Source organism: Nanorana parkeri, unplaced genomic scaffold (genome assembly GCF_000935625.1).
Source record: "Nanorana parkeri isolate BGI_ZX_2015 unplaced genomic scaffold, ASM93562v1 scaffold72, whole genome shotgun sequence".
Lineage (NCBI taxonomy): Eukaryota > Metazoa > Chordata > Amphibia > Anura > Dicroglossidae > Nanorana > Nanorana parkeri.
Window position 1 is genome coordinate 1015305 of NW_017306340.1, and position 15711 is coordinate 1031015.

The following is a 15711-nucleotide window of genomic DNA, read 5'->3' on the forward strand; positions in this document are numbered from 1 at the left end:
AGCAAATTTCAAATATGAATGCAGGAATATTCAGATTCCTTACACAAGCCCAATCATGACAGGTCAAGCTAACTCAGCCTCCCTGAAAAAAATGGCTTGGGTTTTTTGGTTTTTTTCTTGATTCATTTTAACATTGCTAAAGTCATCTAAAAGAATCCACTCTCCTCTCATTGTCTCAAGTATAGCTTTGAATTGCTACAGAAAAACAGTATATAGCTCCTTTTGTGTCCCATTCACCACAAATAAGTGTAAATACTACCAGGTAGAATCTGGAAATATTTATGTCCCACACTAATGCTTACAAAACAGGGTTGACGTTCAGAGAATTGATTTTATCCTAAATTGAACCTATGGCCAGTCTATGGATATTTAAAGGGTCAAATATTCTTAACAAGTAGTAAATGGGCTTTAAAACAAACAACAAACAACAACAGAAGCACTAAAATGGCAGCATATCCCTTTGACTTGGCAGTCTACCAAGCTAATGTAAACTAAAATCTGGTGCCATAAGGTGTTCAGAAAACCAACTGCAATCCGACTTCAAAAGTCTCTGATATTTGAGAAGGTATTAATCCACAGTCCCCACAGCTACAGAGGTGTTTGCCTGTTAGAAATATAATAGCACTTTATTGTGCATAGGCTGGCTACAGATTTACTTTATAATAGAACTAAAATAATTCTAACTGTTATTTAACATACAAAGTATGCAAGAAGGATCTCTTAGATATGTAATACACCTGCTAAAGCACATAATGCCTATATAGCAAATTGACCCCAAGATCACCTATAAATGTAAAAAATATGTAATCTTGTTTGTAATATCTGTTGTAATGATAATCTATAAAAACCTGCCTATTTGTTAGTATATGTAACTAAAACTCTTAACCAGTTTATAGAAATTGTGTATAGTATAACTTGGCAACACAGCCACCAATCAAAGTTGTGTTCCATTTGCTTCTGAAGCTGAATGACAGCTGTGGGGCAATCTGACAATTTGACAAATGAAGTAATTCTGCCATTAGACACTAAAAGTGTAAATTTATCCCTGTTAAAAACTTATACTCTATGGACATTTTAAAAGGAAACAAAATAACTTGGCAATCAAGTTGAAGATTTTGGCAAACATACAGATAATAGCTATAGATAGAAGCCTGAACAAGTGAGCAAGATAGTTGAATAACCTAGAAAAACAAACTGAAGGTTTTGGCATTTATACAGATGACAGCACTAGACAGGGAACTAAGCAAGTGAACAAGTCAGGAATGAAGACTCAAGAGGGCGAGAAAAGGATCAAGTAGCAATGAGAAACTCAAAAGAAGTCAAAAGAGGATGAGGCGTGTTCACACGGGGGGATAGTTAAACCCTGACAGATGAACGGACAGACAACAACTTACTGGTCAGGCACAGAACTGTGGGAAAAGAGAAGAATCACAAAATGTTATATGAGTTTGCTTTTGCTGTTGTGTCTGTTTTATAGCGTTAGTGTAAAATGTGTCTTGTATTGTCTTTAATAAGTAAATAATGTGTTATAATAAAGGGATGTGTTTCAGTTATAAAGCCAATGCTGTACCCAGTTGAATGTTGTACTTTTTTTTGAGACAGATAGTGTCACGGGGTACGGCTGAGCCGTGAGTGGAACCCACTGGCAGGAATGGGCAAGGAGGCCCAAAATCGAAGTACAAGAGCGACATCCAAAAAGCGTAATCAAGTCCAGTCCGGGTCGAGGCAGGAGGCTAAGTTCAAAAAACGGGAAGGCAGGCCAAAGGGTCAGTAACCGGGAAATCAGATAGGGGGTCCGGAATGGCAGCAGTTTCCAACACAAGAGGGTAGGTGATTGCACCATATAGGTAGAAAAACTCAGCAACAAGCCAGGGCTCCGACTGGAATTTACACCCAGTGCGACCCAGGACCATCCCCTGGTTGCCGAGGCAACCAGGAGGCTTCTTTATCCAGGAGACAATGACATGAGGTAAAGGGCGGAAGGTGTATGCTGGGAATCTCCCCCAGCAAGGCCCACACCGGACAGCACTAATTGGTGCAGGCGCACTACGAACGCGCCCTTGCGCACAGTTTGTCAGCCACGTGCGCGCACCGGTCGCACATTTTGTGCATGCGCACCCGCAACCCTGGCACCAGGAGGCCTGCCAGGAAGAAGGAGACCCCTGCCCTGTGCTGTATCTGGTGACCCTGGTAAGAGGTGGCACCCCTGGTTCCCTGACAGATAGTGCTTTTGTTTGGTGGCATTTAATAACCACTTTTTTTTTTTTCTATGTATGCTCAATGAATGATTTTAATATATTTTTTAGCAAAAATATTGTTTTAGTATGCAGGAGTGCAATTATCAGGGGACAAAGAAAATAATGGTACCATGTTTAAATTCCACAGGTTCAGCTAAATCACTAAATGATACAGATAATTTGGGGGTATCGTATGGAAACATCTTCAATTTTCAATGTACATGTGAAAAATTGTAAGGATGAGCGATATTGAAAGATTTTACTCGGCCACAATTTCAGCAACAATCATGAAAAATGCAGTGTAGTCAATGAAAAAGGTGAAACTAAGTTGATTTTTAAGAGTGCAGTGGGTTTCAAATGGATCCTGAGGGTTACAGAATCTCCTTTTCAACTATTCTGGACCTGTTCTTGTGCCCCTAATTAGCCTAAATAGTTTACATTTTGTTACAGAAAGAAAGACAGTAAAAAAAAGTAATATGAATGTATTGAGATAGCACACAAATTATTAAATACACAAATGCAAAGAATACTAATTAAAATAAACAAAACTACTAATAAACCCAGAAACACACACTGCCTAAATAAAGAAAAACAAATCTCGCCTAAGCATCTCAACAGAAAGTTTCCACTTTGGTAAATTAAGTATTGCAAAGTGCAGTACCTTATAATTATACAAGATGTAAAATTTGACAGTAAATAAAAGAAAGATCAATTTTGATTGATTGCTCTAGGTTACTGCACCATGCTTTATTCTAATATTTTTGGATTGTAACTGTGAATAATGAGAGGGTCAGTGAACATAAAGCTGATATTTTAGGGGGGGGGGGGTCATTTTTTTAATATGTCACTTTAATTTTATAAAAATGTTTTCCCTTTTTTTGTTTTTTACTTTATTGTTATTACATAGATGGCTAAAAATCCCCCTATGTGACATTTAATGTCACCTATGGACCCCATTGAAGCTGGTGAAACACAGATCGTACATACCCAAACATCACACAAGTAAACATGTGTATGTGAATGATGAATGTGAATGGCTGATGAAAATGATACCAAAATCATTGATGCTGACATAAATGCGAAAAGTATACTTTTGGCAAAGTATCATTTCCATTGGTCTGGGGACAGAAGCCTACCTGCTCTCTACTAGAGACAATGATAATTCTTATATTCCCCTTAGCTGCACAGCTCTAGGTCTGTGATTTGCCAAAGAACCTGGATGCCAAGAGCCAGGTTTGAGCTTTGCTGAAACTGAGCATGCTGTTTTTTTTGTCCAACTTCACTATACCATCAAGGTGTTTTATGTATTTCTTGGGGTTCAGCTTTAAGAACCCAAGGTCCTATCTAATTTTAATTTCTTCATTCTAGATTGATCAGGGTCAGGTAATCTGAGGCTCCCTAATTGTAGACTTTTATCTACCGATCCAAAAGACGTAGATCTATTTTCTTTGTAAAGTTCCAAGCCTAAATACACAGCACAATTATTCAGTTGGGTTTTTTTTGCTTGTGATGTTTCCTCAGAGTCACTCATAAGAGAATATTGTGGAAAGTTGCCAGTTTCTTAGTTTTCATTCTACAGGGAACAAAGAAAAATACAGCATGTAGATGAAATTCGCACACAGATTTTTCTAATAAATGAAATATTTCACTCAAATAAGCAAAGCTGATTTTGTAGCTGAAATATTAACCAATGTTAAGACAATACAAAATATTAATGGCCTTAAACTCAGTCATAAAATCATGCAAAAGAAGAACAAATGGAAATCAGTAGGAAGAAAGTGAACTACTTCATATAAAAGTTTTATTTATCTTAGTAACTCCTGGAAATGGACCCATTCTGTTCCAAAGGCAAATGGTTCATATCAGAAAAACAATTATCAAGAATGCTGATGCTTGTGAAAATAAACCTTTTGCAGTTAATTCCCCCTTCCACCTATCTCATGGTGGGGTTGATTTAAGAAAATTGTTGAAGAAAGTTAGGAGAATCAATCAGATTTTACCTGTTTTTTTTCTAGTGCACTTTGCAACATGAGACACACTCCTTTGTTTTACTTTATATAATTCTGCGAAAAGCAGAACAAAGCCATAGTTCTGGAGCTCATTAACATCTCTAAAGCATAAATAATACTTTATTTACAGGGGAAAATACCTTATATCATAACATACTTGTGTGCAAAAGTTTGTTTTTTAATCTCATGAACACCACATGATGAAGTTGCCAGAACCAAGGGAAAGGCACATGTATTTTTTTAATCCGGGTCTGAGCTGGGCCCCCTCAAAGCCATGGGCCCAGCAGCAGTTTTGTTAAAAAAGTCATAAACATCTTTTTTATTCCACCACCATTGGGTTTACTATTAGGTATAGTTGGATTGTGTATATGGCCATCTAAAGGAAAGAGGTGGTTTTTCCCTGTACAGCATTGACCACACATTTTCCATCATCCACAAACATTGTCTTCTCATAAAAACATATATAAACTTAGATGACACATAAACTTATATAAACTCATATACATTTAACATTGTTGCAATATTTTAAGCAGAATTAAGGACATGTAAAAGAAAAAGATGTTATGTGTATAAAAGGTTATCTAAGAAGAAGGGAACCCTACAGGCTCCAGCAATAGGAATCCAGCTTTGAATGCAACCTATGCAAGATTGTGATTTTGGCTTGACTTTCAGCCCACAACAGGAGATATATTTTAGGTTCTGAAAGGAGCTGTTATATGTAAAGCTAAAACTTTTTTTGGAAATGGGGGGATTGGGATGCCTGTCATTGTTGTATTGCTGTCTGTGTCCTTGCTGGGGAGATTCAACCTTTCTGCTTTTCCTGGTAACCAATGTCCCTTAGAAAGTAAGGAGAAATCCAAAATATGGATGGATTTTGGATATGGAAAATATGAATTTGGACTCCCCTTACCTCCTGATAAGATAAGAGGAAAACTTCCAATGGTGACATTTGTTCTGGTAACATCTGTTTAGGAGTGCATACTAACTCACTTTGGACAGATCACCTCTTCTTGCTTTGTCTGTATGAAATTGAAGGGAAATCTCCCCTACAGGATGCAGACTGCAGAAAAAAAACCTAACAGGGGTTTTAAAGTGGACCTCCCCCATAAATTACCACCAATGGCCACCTGAGCCCTTTGGTTCAGTAGAACCACAGGGCTGCTGTACAGGCTACTCACTATAGCTGGCCGAGCTGCTCAGTCGAGCCGAAGGCATATGCTTTGGCTCGACTGAGCCGAAGTGAAACCCGAAGCCTTGCAACTGACAACTTGGCGGAGCTGGCCGTGATCTCACGGCTGGCTGCGGCCAGTTGCAATGACAGATCTGAGATCTGAGATTACGGGCCAGCTCCACCAAGTTGTTATTCATGGTTATTCATTGGCCGGGACCTGCTAGAGGATTCTAGCAGGACTCGGCCAATAGGAAACAGTTGGGTGGAGCTAGCTGTCACTGTGTCAAAGTGTTTCTTTTTTTATTTTATTTTTTCATTGATCTTTCTTTTTGTTGTTTCTTTTTTCATTGATCATTCTTTTTGTTTTTTTTTTTTTATGATATTTATTTTTCGTTTTTCAATAAACTTTTTTTTTAATCTTTATTTTTTAAAATTGATCATTTATTTACAATTGGAAACAGTTTTTTTTCCAACTTTTTTCATTGTTTTACTATTCTGTTCGGTACCACGGAGGTACCGAGCAGAATGGCGAGCCGAATGCCTACGGCAGCATTCGGCTATCCACTCACGGCCGTTCAGCCCCTATGAGAATAGGCCGAACGGCATCGAGAAGATCCAGATGTTGGATCGACTGAGTCGAAGTTCTTCTGCATTTCGGCTCAGCCGAACATGCTGAGTGTGTGCGGCCAAACCGAAGCCAGCCGAAGCAAGCCGATGTACGGCTAATTTCAATGTAAGGCTGAAATCAGCCGTACAAGCCTGAAGTGAATAGCTGAAAAGTAGGGATGTCCCGATACCACTTTTTCAAGACCAAGTACAAGTACTGTCCCTCATGTACTTGCCGATGCCAATTACCGATTCTTTTCTTAAAGGGACAGGCAACATTTTTTCTAAAACAATGCAGACTAATGATTTTAGGGCAGTTTCTTGTGGAGCATGTTCATAATATTTCCCACAACCAATCTAATGTCTCAGTCATTGCTTCATATCAGCAATTCTTTGTATAACTTCAAGTTTAATTGGGAGAAGTGGGACAGATTGAAAGAAGCAGGGGAGAATTGTTGCTCTATTTCTGCAACCTGATTTAAAGAGTTATAATTCTCCCCCGCTAGCTTGAATAGGTTAAATCAAATGATCTATAGTACACAGTACACACTTGCAGTACACTGCATAAATAGTTACAATTCTCCCCAGCTAACCAGAATAGGTTAAATTTTAACCTATCCAGGTTAGCTGGGGAGAATTGTATTTCTGCAGTGTACTGGAAATGTGTACTGTGTACTATAGAACCTTTTAAGGTACACAGAGCACGCAGACCCAGGACCAGTACAATGCAGAAATAGAGTTACATGTCTTCCCTGCTTCTTCCAATCTGTCTCAATTTTCTGTATCACACCTACAGCCAGCCCTGTCACAGCTGCCACATACAAAAGCAAAACATACCAGCAGGGCCAGATTTACTTTCTCTGCTGTGCCAGGGCCAGATTCTTCAATGTGCCCCATCCCCGTCAAACCTGCGGTTGTTGAGGATCTTGGTGCCACGGGCGTGGCGCTGTCGGCGGTGGTGGTGTGGGGGTTTATGGCGCTGGTGTGGGGGGTTGTGGCGGTGCCGCCCCTCTGCTTTTTGCTTTGGCGCTGCATTGAGGCATCAGCATCTTTTGCATGCGTCATTGAGGCCGGTAATTGATGCAGATTTATTTGATAGGCAGCAACTTGTTTACTGATAGCTTGTTGGTCTGTTTGGTGGATCCAATTGCATCTCTATCACCTCCGTGGCGATTGGGGGCTTTGTCGCTGTGCATGTGGGGGATTCTGATGTTTCCATACAGCGTTGGAGCAGGGAATGGAGGAGCAGCATTGTCAGGTGGGAACCCCTCTCACTGACAGTGCTGTACCTGCGTCATTGAGATCTTTAATCACCACAGTGGTGATGGAGATTTGGTGGAATCAATTTAATAGACTAACAAGCTGTGCAGCCCCTCTACTCCATGCCGCCCTGAGGCCATGGCCACAGTGGCCTTGTGAGCAGCATGGGTTTCTGGAGTATGTGATAAGGCATCCTGTAGGTAGGTTATCCTGGGCTGTGATGAAGCAGATTGTGTAGATAAATTATCCTGTGTCTGCATGTTGCCATAAGACAGCTACGTTAAGGCATCATGCAGCCTCTTAATATGTAGGGGTTAATTGCAGGCAGCCTGTGGTTATGGAGGGGTTAATTGCAGGCAGCCTGTGGTTATGGAGGGGTTAATTGCAGGCAGCCTGTGGTTATGGAGGGCATTCTCTGGTGTTGGGGGGGTTTAGGCAGACTGTGGTAATGGAGAGGGTAATGGCAGGCATTCTGTGGTGGAGGAGAGTGTAAGGAATCCCGTGGTGGTGGAGGGGTTAATAACAGGCAGCCTTGCTGTACGGACCTCCGGAGGAACGTGTAAGTGAGGAAGTCTCATCTCTAGGATGGGGGAGGGGAGAGCTTTCACAGACACACAGATGGATACACTCACCAGATAAGAAGATCTAGCTGCAAAGCGAAGCGCCCGTGGCCCGGTATCAGGCTCCCAGCTGACATGCCATGGTTTCCTGCACCTCCGTCCCTCTCCTGGCCGTGCTGTGGGAGGAGCTTCTGTGAGGTCCTAGTTCAGCTGCCCGTACAAGAACGGTACCTCGGGGCAGCCTGACACTATTTTAAAAATTAAAGTGCCGGTATCGGCGCTATGTATCTGGGCATTTTCACAAGTACAAGTACTTGTGAAAATGCCCTGCATCGGCCCCGATGCCGATGCTTGTATCGGTATCGGGACATCCCTACTGAAAAGCATTCGGCTCACTTCACTTTGGGTCGGTTATTCACTCGGCTGCCTTCAGCAGCTTTGTGAATAACGCTTTAAATGCTAATGTGGAAGACTCTGAGAGGCAATTGTATGCTACACTGTTTGTGCATCATGTGCTATTTTATTGTTTTATTCTATTTTGAAAAAATGTAATAAAATACTTTGAAAGTTAAATCTATTGTATGATTTGGGAGAATTCCCTTAACACATTTCTCCTAGTTTTATCATTCATGTCATTTTATAACAGATTTTTTTCTAAGATAATGAAACGTTTACATTCTGTCTCTTTTAATGCCTTTCAAAGACAATCTAAAACCTCATGTATTTGTAACTTCTAATTATTTAAATCCGATAAGGACATTTTATTAGTTTTATCACTCATTAAAATGCTAAATCATCTAACCAGAATGTATACATACTAATCCTGGCTTCTGTAACTTCATTAATATGCATGCTGTGCTTCATTGCAAAGAATGTATACCTCATTGAAAACTAACAAGCCATTTAATTTCTAAGCTGTACAGACTAGATTCTATCTGCAGTATTCTCCATATTTCTTTTAAAAGAAAGTGAAGACATAAATGAAAGAGAGAAAAAGTATAGCATTTCCATTTATTCAGATGATGTCAGAGTACTCCTTGAAGAGGCACATGTGTAAGCTGCTAAATCAAACATGACCTGATATGTCCAACCCCTGGCTAATTTGACTGCTGATTAAAGGAAACTAAGAGAAAGAAATATGAAGGCTGCCACCTCCTTCTTTAATTGTAGTTGCCTGGCCATCTCTAGCTTCACTATTTATTGAGTGAAACAATGCTTTGTGAAACAAGCATGGGCATTGATATGACAGACAAACAACTAGCATGTAGTTCATTTAAAAAATTTACTTTTTCAAATTAAACAATTGCTATTAGCCAGGGCTGTGGCATTTGGACAAACTTTGTTGTGAAGTCAGGGATGCCATGTAAATAGCTACAAAATAAACACATCTAGTCCTGACTGGTGGCCCCTTTAAGCCCTGGGAACCATGCAGCTGCCTGTGTCTCCTCCCTGATGCTGATAGGACAGGAGGCAGGGAGAGGAGAGAGGAGAACTTTGATTGGCTGCAGCCATGGTCAGGATTTGACCCCACCCATCAGACCCAGGGGAGGAAGGGAGAGTGGCCCAGGAGCCTGAAGAGAGGTAGGAGAGCTGACATGAGGCATGGGAGAGAGCTGCCTAGGAAGCTGTTCTGTGGGAAGAGGAGAATATCTTCAGAGGGACTAGTTCCAGAGGGCATCAAGCCCATTGGGACAGAGCGAGAACAGTGTGAGTCTTTGTGACGTCTGAGAAGGGGTTACCAGAGGAGTTCTTGAGATTGTGGCCTACATCCAGTGTTTCAATAGCAGGCCTGATGTATTATTCCACTGACCTGTGGCTAGACAGTGCTTGCTAGACATGTGCGATTTGTTTCGTTCCGAATCGAAATTCGGATGAATTTTCGGAAATTCGGACATTCGGATGTATCCGAATTCCAAATTACAGACATAACGAATGCAAACGAATCCGAATTTCCATTTCCGAAATTCGGTAGCGTTAGTACGAACGTTCGTTTCGTTTTCTGTTCTTATTCGTTTCTTATTCGTTTCTTATTCGTTTCGTTCGTTGGAGCAAAGTGACATTAGAGAAGGAGAAAAATATTTTTTCCCCCTCAAATGTCACTTTTGCTGCAAACGAACGAACGAAACGAATAAGAAACGAATAAGAACAGAAAACTAAACAAACGTTTGTACTAACGCTACCGAATTTCGCCCGAATCCGAATCCGAATTGACTTTCACACCCGAATCCTGGAAAATGAAATAACACAAATCCGAATTTAAAACGAAACAAATTTTTGGGCAGTGCACATGTCTAGTGCTTGCACACTGTAGCTAGGCTACACTGGCAACTGCTTTATCTTATGTTAGGAGAGTAATTACCTCTGATACCACTGTTATTGCTGTGTTAGGGTTTTTCCCTTTTCATTCATCTAATGCATTCTGACTGGGCCATTTCACAGGCAGCTAGGTGAAGGAACAGCATTTATTTTGTTTTACATAAAATTGTTTTAGTGTTGATATCAGGTTATTGTGCCACTATCTAAACTGTTTAAACGGTCTTTCCCATTACAGGGCTTTTTCCTATCTAAATAAAGGCCATTTTATCAGTCCTAGTGTCAGTGAGTTATAAAGTCCAGTCAGGGTGTGTCACCTCTAGAAATGGCAGGAGGACCATCGACTCCAGCAGCTTCATCACTACAAACTGATTTTTTTATTGATTAGCAAAGGTAATCTTATGGTGTCTGCTATCAGTGGAAATGTATATTGACAGGTTCACTGTAAGATCACTTTACCATAGGTAGAAAGCACAAATAAAACTATTGCAGATAACACATACATTTATATTTTCAATTCCAAAGTATTTTATTGGTTTTACAAATCAATACAGAAATAGCATTAGTATATGACAAATGAGCACGGTTGTTATTCAGCCGAGGAATAGAATTGGGTTGCAATATGTAGAGCCTTCCGCTCGACACATGGAGCTATTCCTCGCAGGAGTGTCAAGGAGCTTACAAATACTATGGGGACAAGCTATCTCGAGGAGGTGTTATTCCAATGTCGACCACAGGACCACGGGGGAGCCCAGCTGGGTAGCAGTCCCCATGATCCAGGATCAAAAGTATGGCTAAACATTAATACAAGGGGAGTAGGTTAAGAGGAAGGGAGGGAGGAACAGTAGGGTCGCAGTAGAGAGGAGGAAGGGGGGAAAAGGGTTGCACCAAGGTCTCTAATAGTCCTAAATGTATGTTAGACTCTCCAGGGGAAGGTCAGGGTGTGCGTAGGAGATCCATGGGTGCCATACTTTCTGGAATTTCTTCTAGGTGTCCAACAGGATACTAGAGAGCTTCTTGTTTATACATTTATGTTTTAGTACAACAAGCAAATAAAATGAAAAAAGTAATACCATTTAGAAACAAAAACAAAAACAGAAGCAAGAAAAAAAAAGACAAAGTAAAAATGTGGAGAGAAGCATTCCACTGTGTATTTTAACTTATACAATATTTTACAAGACGTAAAATGCCATCTATGTTGTAATAATTTCCAGTTCGCCTTGTGCCACGTAGGCTATCAATGGTTCATTTGAGAGCATAAGAAAACTGAATGGTAAAGAAAAGATTTCAGTTCTAATGCAGAACAGTTGTGAGCTAAATAATAATCTACATTGCCCGGAGCAAAAAATCTTCCTTTAATTTGGGAAGAGAAAACAGTTGTTTTCCCCACACTGCCCTGGGTCTGTGCTCATTTTCTGTTAACACATCATCCTTGACAGTTTCCTTGGAGCTCTTCTCCCAAAGAGCCCTGTGGTTGAGAGTATTTTAAAACAGCAACAGGATAACTTGCTGTAATGGAGGAAAAAAATATCATTTTATTTTAAGAGGCAGGATGAAAAAACCTTTGCCTTATAACTTAGATGAGTATATTATTATTTTATGGTTATTCAGCTCCACTTTGAATCCAGTTTAGATGGACACTGATTTTCTTTTTTTTAAAGCTCAACTTAACTTTTTTTAAAGTGATATCAAAGTTAAAATGTTTTTAGCTATCACCGCTTGCTCTGCCCAATTGCTTTTCTTTTGCCGACATCTATTTTTTTACATTTTTAAAATAATTTTTCAACTTTTCTTCCATTCTTTTCACTTATTTTTTGAAACGGCAGTGAGTGAATAGCCGAATGCTCAGTGGCATTCAGCTATTCACTCACTGCCGTTCAGCCCCTATGAGAATAGGGGGCAAACGGCAGCGAGTGAGCTGCTGGAGCTTCAGCTCAGCTGATTCAGATGTTGGATTGGCTGAGTCGAACACCTTCTGCACTTTGGCACATGCTCTGCATGTTCGGCTGACTGAAGGCAGCCGATGTACGGCTAAAATCAGCCTTACAAGACTGGAGTTAATTGCCGAACAGTGTTCGGCTCACTTCACCTTGTCTCGGTTATTCACACGGCTGCCTTCAGCAGCTTTGTGAATAACCCACTAAATCTTTTGTATGATTTGGGAGAATTGCCTCAACACATTTCTCCTAGGTTCATCATTTGTGTCATTTTATAACAGATTTGTTTCTAAGCTACTTACAATGGATGCTGCTTCCTGATATTTAAAAGTTGTAGCTTCCTGTAGAATCAGCTGCTCCGCTGAGCACTGGCCCTGATATCCTGTTTTAGTGTGGCTCCTTTCCCTTGCAGGTTCCTATGGAGCCACCCTTGTGTGTGCTAGTAAGGTGTGTGTGTGTCTCGACAAACACACAGGCACAGCTAGGCAAGCCATTTTTCTCCATCAATTCCCTTCTCCTCCTTCCTCCCTTCTCCCTCTTACAAGCCAGTAGATGAACAGCTGCTGGAGACTGTGCTGTCCCCTGTGATAGTTTAATGGACAGGAACTTCAGGGAAGCTGAGCTGAGAGAGTTGGAGTCAGCAGTTTGGAAACATGATGACTGTAAATGCTTGGGCAAAAATGTAAATAAGTAATTTGCTGGGCAATGTATATTTGTTTGAAATTGATTTATTTTTGGAAAAACATTGAGAATGTAATACTACTTTGTTTATTTGTATATATTGGGAATGAGTTAGAACCTCTCTGAGTCAAGTATGAGATGTTCCCTCACATTTTATCCCGGTAACACCAGAGCTAGAAATGAGTTGAAAAGTTTAAACCAATGTCTTATTTGAAAAATTAAATCTAAGATAAAGATTTAAAACACAGTATGCACAAACATTGAATAGTGAGCAGGAAACTTTAATGCACTGGTGTCTTAGGGCCAATTCACACCAGTACAGTCTGCTAAGGTGTGCCAAACGTGCATTTGTTTAACGCATTCACCTGCCACAATAAAGCAAAAATTGTGTATGCAGCATTTTTGTATTGCAAGGTATGTTGGGGCACCATTCAGAATAAATAAAAAAGTTGCATGAATTTTACAAAGTAGTGAGAAGTTAAAATGTAAAAACTAGAAAAACTGACAACATTGAAACCTGTGTGCCAAGAAATTAGGCAATGAGCACCTAAAGACAGAGGATCACATCAAGGTTGCTTCATAAATTCCTCTGTGAGACTCATGTGAACAGCTTCAGACGGGAAGTACTATACAAAGAAAACTGTCTGCATCCAGTAACCATCCTTTTACACTTTTTACACATTATAGCTATATTTTATTTTATATTTTACACTTTTTATTGCTATATTTGAGAAACGTATGCATTAAGTGTTCCCTGTTTGCTTCTAATATTACCTCTTGCTTAGCACTGCACAATGTCTGTACTTTGCAGTTTTTCTGTCTTTGCTGAAACTTCTGACACTGGAAGAGATTTTTATCACACATGGAGATTTGGATGAAGCATCTCCTTGCAACCAGACAAATCTCAAAGCAACCTGTTTACGTTTTTACCATACAGTCACAATAATTATTATCCCTTACTGATCCATTTACTACCAAGAGTGAAGAGTAATACCCAGTTCTTCTGGGAATTGACTAGCATGTGGCTAACTGCCATTCCTCCCACATAACAGCTATTGTGTTGGCCTCTCAGGCACTCAGCATTGTTGCATGGGGGTGGGAGGAGAATCATCAGCTCTATGTAAACTCCAGTTAGGATCAACTTGGAGCTTACACATAGCTTCTTCATCCTACTTCCGACACAAATGGATTGGCTGGCAAAGCTAGTGGGAGAGTTAGAATCTCTGTCAGATTTATATTACTCCCTGTGCTCTCCCCACTGGTGACAGTGATTTCTGAAACAAACAGTGAGGAGAAATGCAACCTTTAACAAGTTAGCTCCAGAACAGGCAGAGAGGGGAAATCTACTTAGAAATTATGTTCCGATGACAATTTTCACCGGGACAAATACCTTTGGAAAGAATGAAAAAATATTAAGATCTTCTGTCAGGTTTGTGTTGCTAAAACAGCAGAAGTGAGGAGGTCTGGATGCCCCGATGGTGGTGAGTTTTGAAACAGATGGGCAGTTGGTGTGTAAATGTATCCCCAGGCTGCTCTCTAGAGCACAAGAACCATATCTAAGTCCTTGTATTGATGTAGTGAAAAAAACCAATTGTGTACAGTTTAAGCGTATTTATTATTTAATTCAGGCCAACATATTGCAGGGGATCAAAGAATCTCTATCATCAGTGCTGTAATTCCTGCTTACAACACTCATCAACTGCTGCACAATACACAGAGAACACAGATCTTCTCCTTTCCTCCTCCTGCGCCTGTTGCACATCTAATGGTCCAGGTTACTGTCATGTCCAAAGTTGCTAATAGAGTATACAGAATAGCCCAGCTTTTCCAGGCTTTAGTCAGGCTTTGAGATTTCTAGCTGAATCCTGGACAAGCTGTGTATTCTGTACACTCTAGTAGCAACTGCAGATATAACAATAACCTAGATGGTTATAACTGCAGAAGGAAAGACAAGGAGAACTAGACATGTGCGATTCGGTTCGTTCCGAAATTCGTTTCGGACGAATTTTCGGAAATTCGGAGATTCGGATGCATCCGAATTCCGAATTACAGCTAAGACGAATGCAAACGAATCCTAAATTCCCGATTTCCCAAAATTCATTATTGGTTAAAGATGGTTCAGAGTAAATAGTCTAGTGGTTAGCATACAGGTTTGCCATTGTCAAGGTCGCAGGTTCTAATCCAGGGCAGGGAGAGTAAGGGATAAAGTTTTTTTTTTCCTTTGTTTTTGAATTGGCATTCTCCTAACGTTCCTACCAGACCTAAAGGGTCTGGTATGAATTGGGGGGGAACCTCAGGCTTTTTTTTTTTTCATCTTCTGCAGACTGTAAAAAAAAAAAATGTCTTTTTTTTCCCCCTAATGTCATTTTGCTGCAATGGACGAATTTCATTGCAGCAAAATGACATTAGGAAAAAAAAATGACATTTCTTTTTTTTTTTTACAGTCTGCAGAAGATGAAAAAAAAAAGTGTGAGGTTCCCCCCCAATTCATACCAGACCCTTTAGGTCTGGTAGAAATGTTAGGAGGGACACCCCCCCAGTTATAACACAAAAAAAAGTGCGTGGGGTTCCCCCCAAAATCCATACCAGACCCTTAAGGTCTGGTAGGAATTTTAAAGGGGAACCCCAGCCCCAAAAAATGGGGGGGGGAAATGTGGGGTCCCCCCTAACAGTCCTACCAGACCCTTGATCCGAGCACTTGCCCGGCAGGGCAGGAAAGGGGGGGACGATCGAGCGCCTCCCCCTCCCTGCGCCTTACCAGGCCACGTGCCCTCGGCATTGGGAGGGTGTCCCCATGCCGATGGGGACAAGGGCCTCTTCCCCACAACCCTGACCCGGTGGTTGTGGGGGTCTGCAGCCCAGGGGGCTTATTTGCATCGGGGTACCCCTTTAAATAAGGGGGCACCCAGATGCCGCCCCCCCATGTGAATAAGTAAG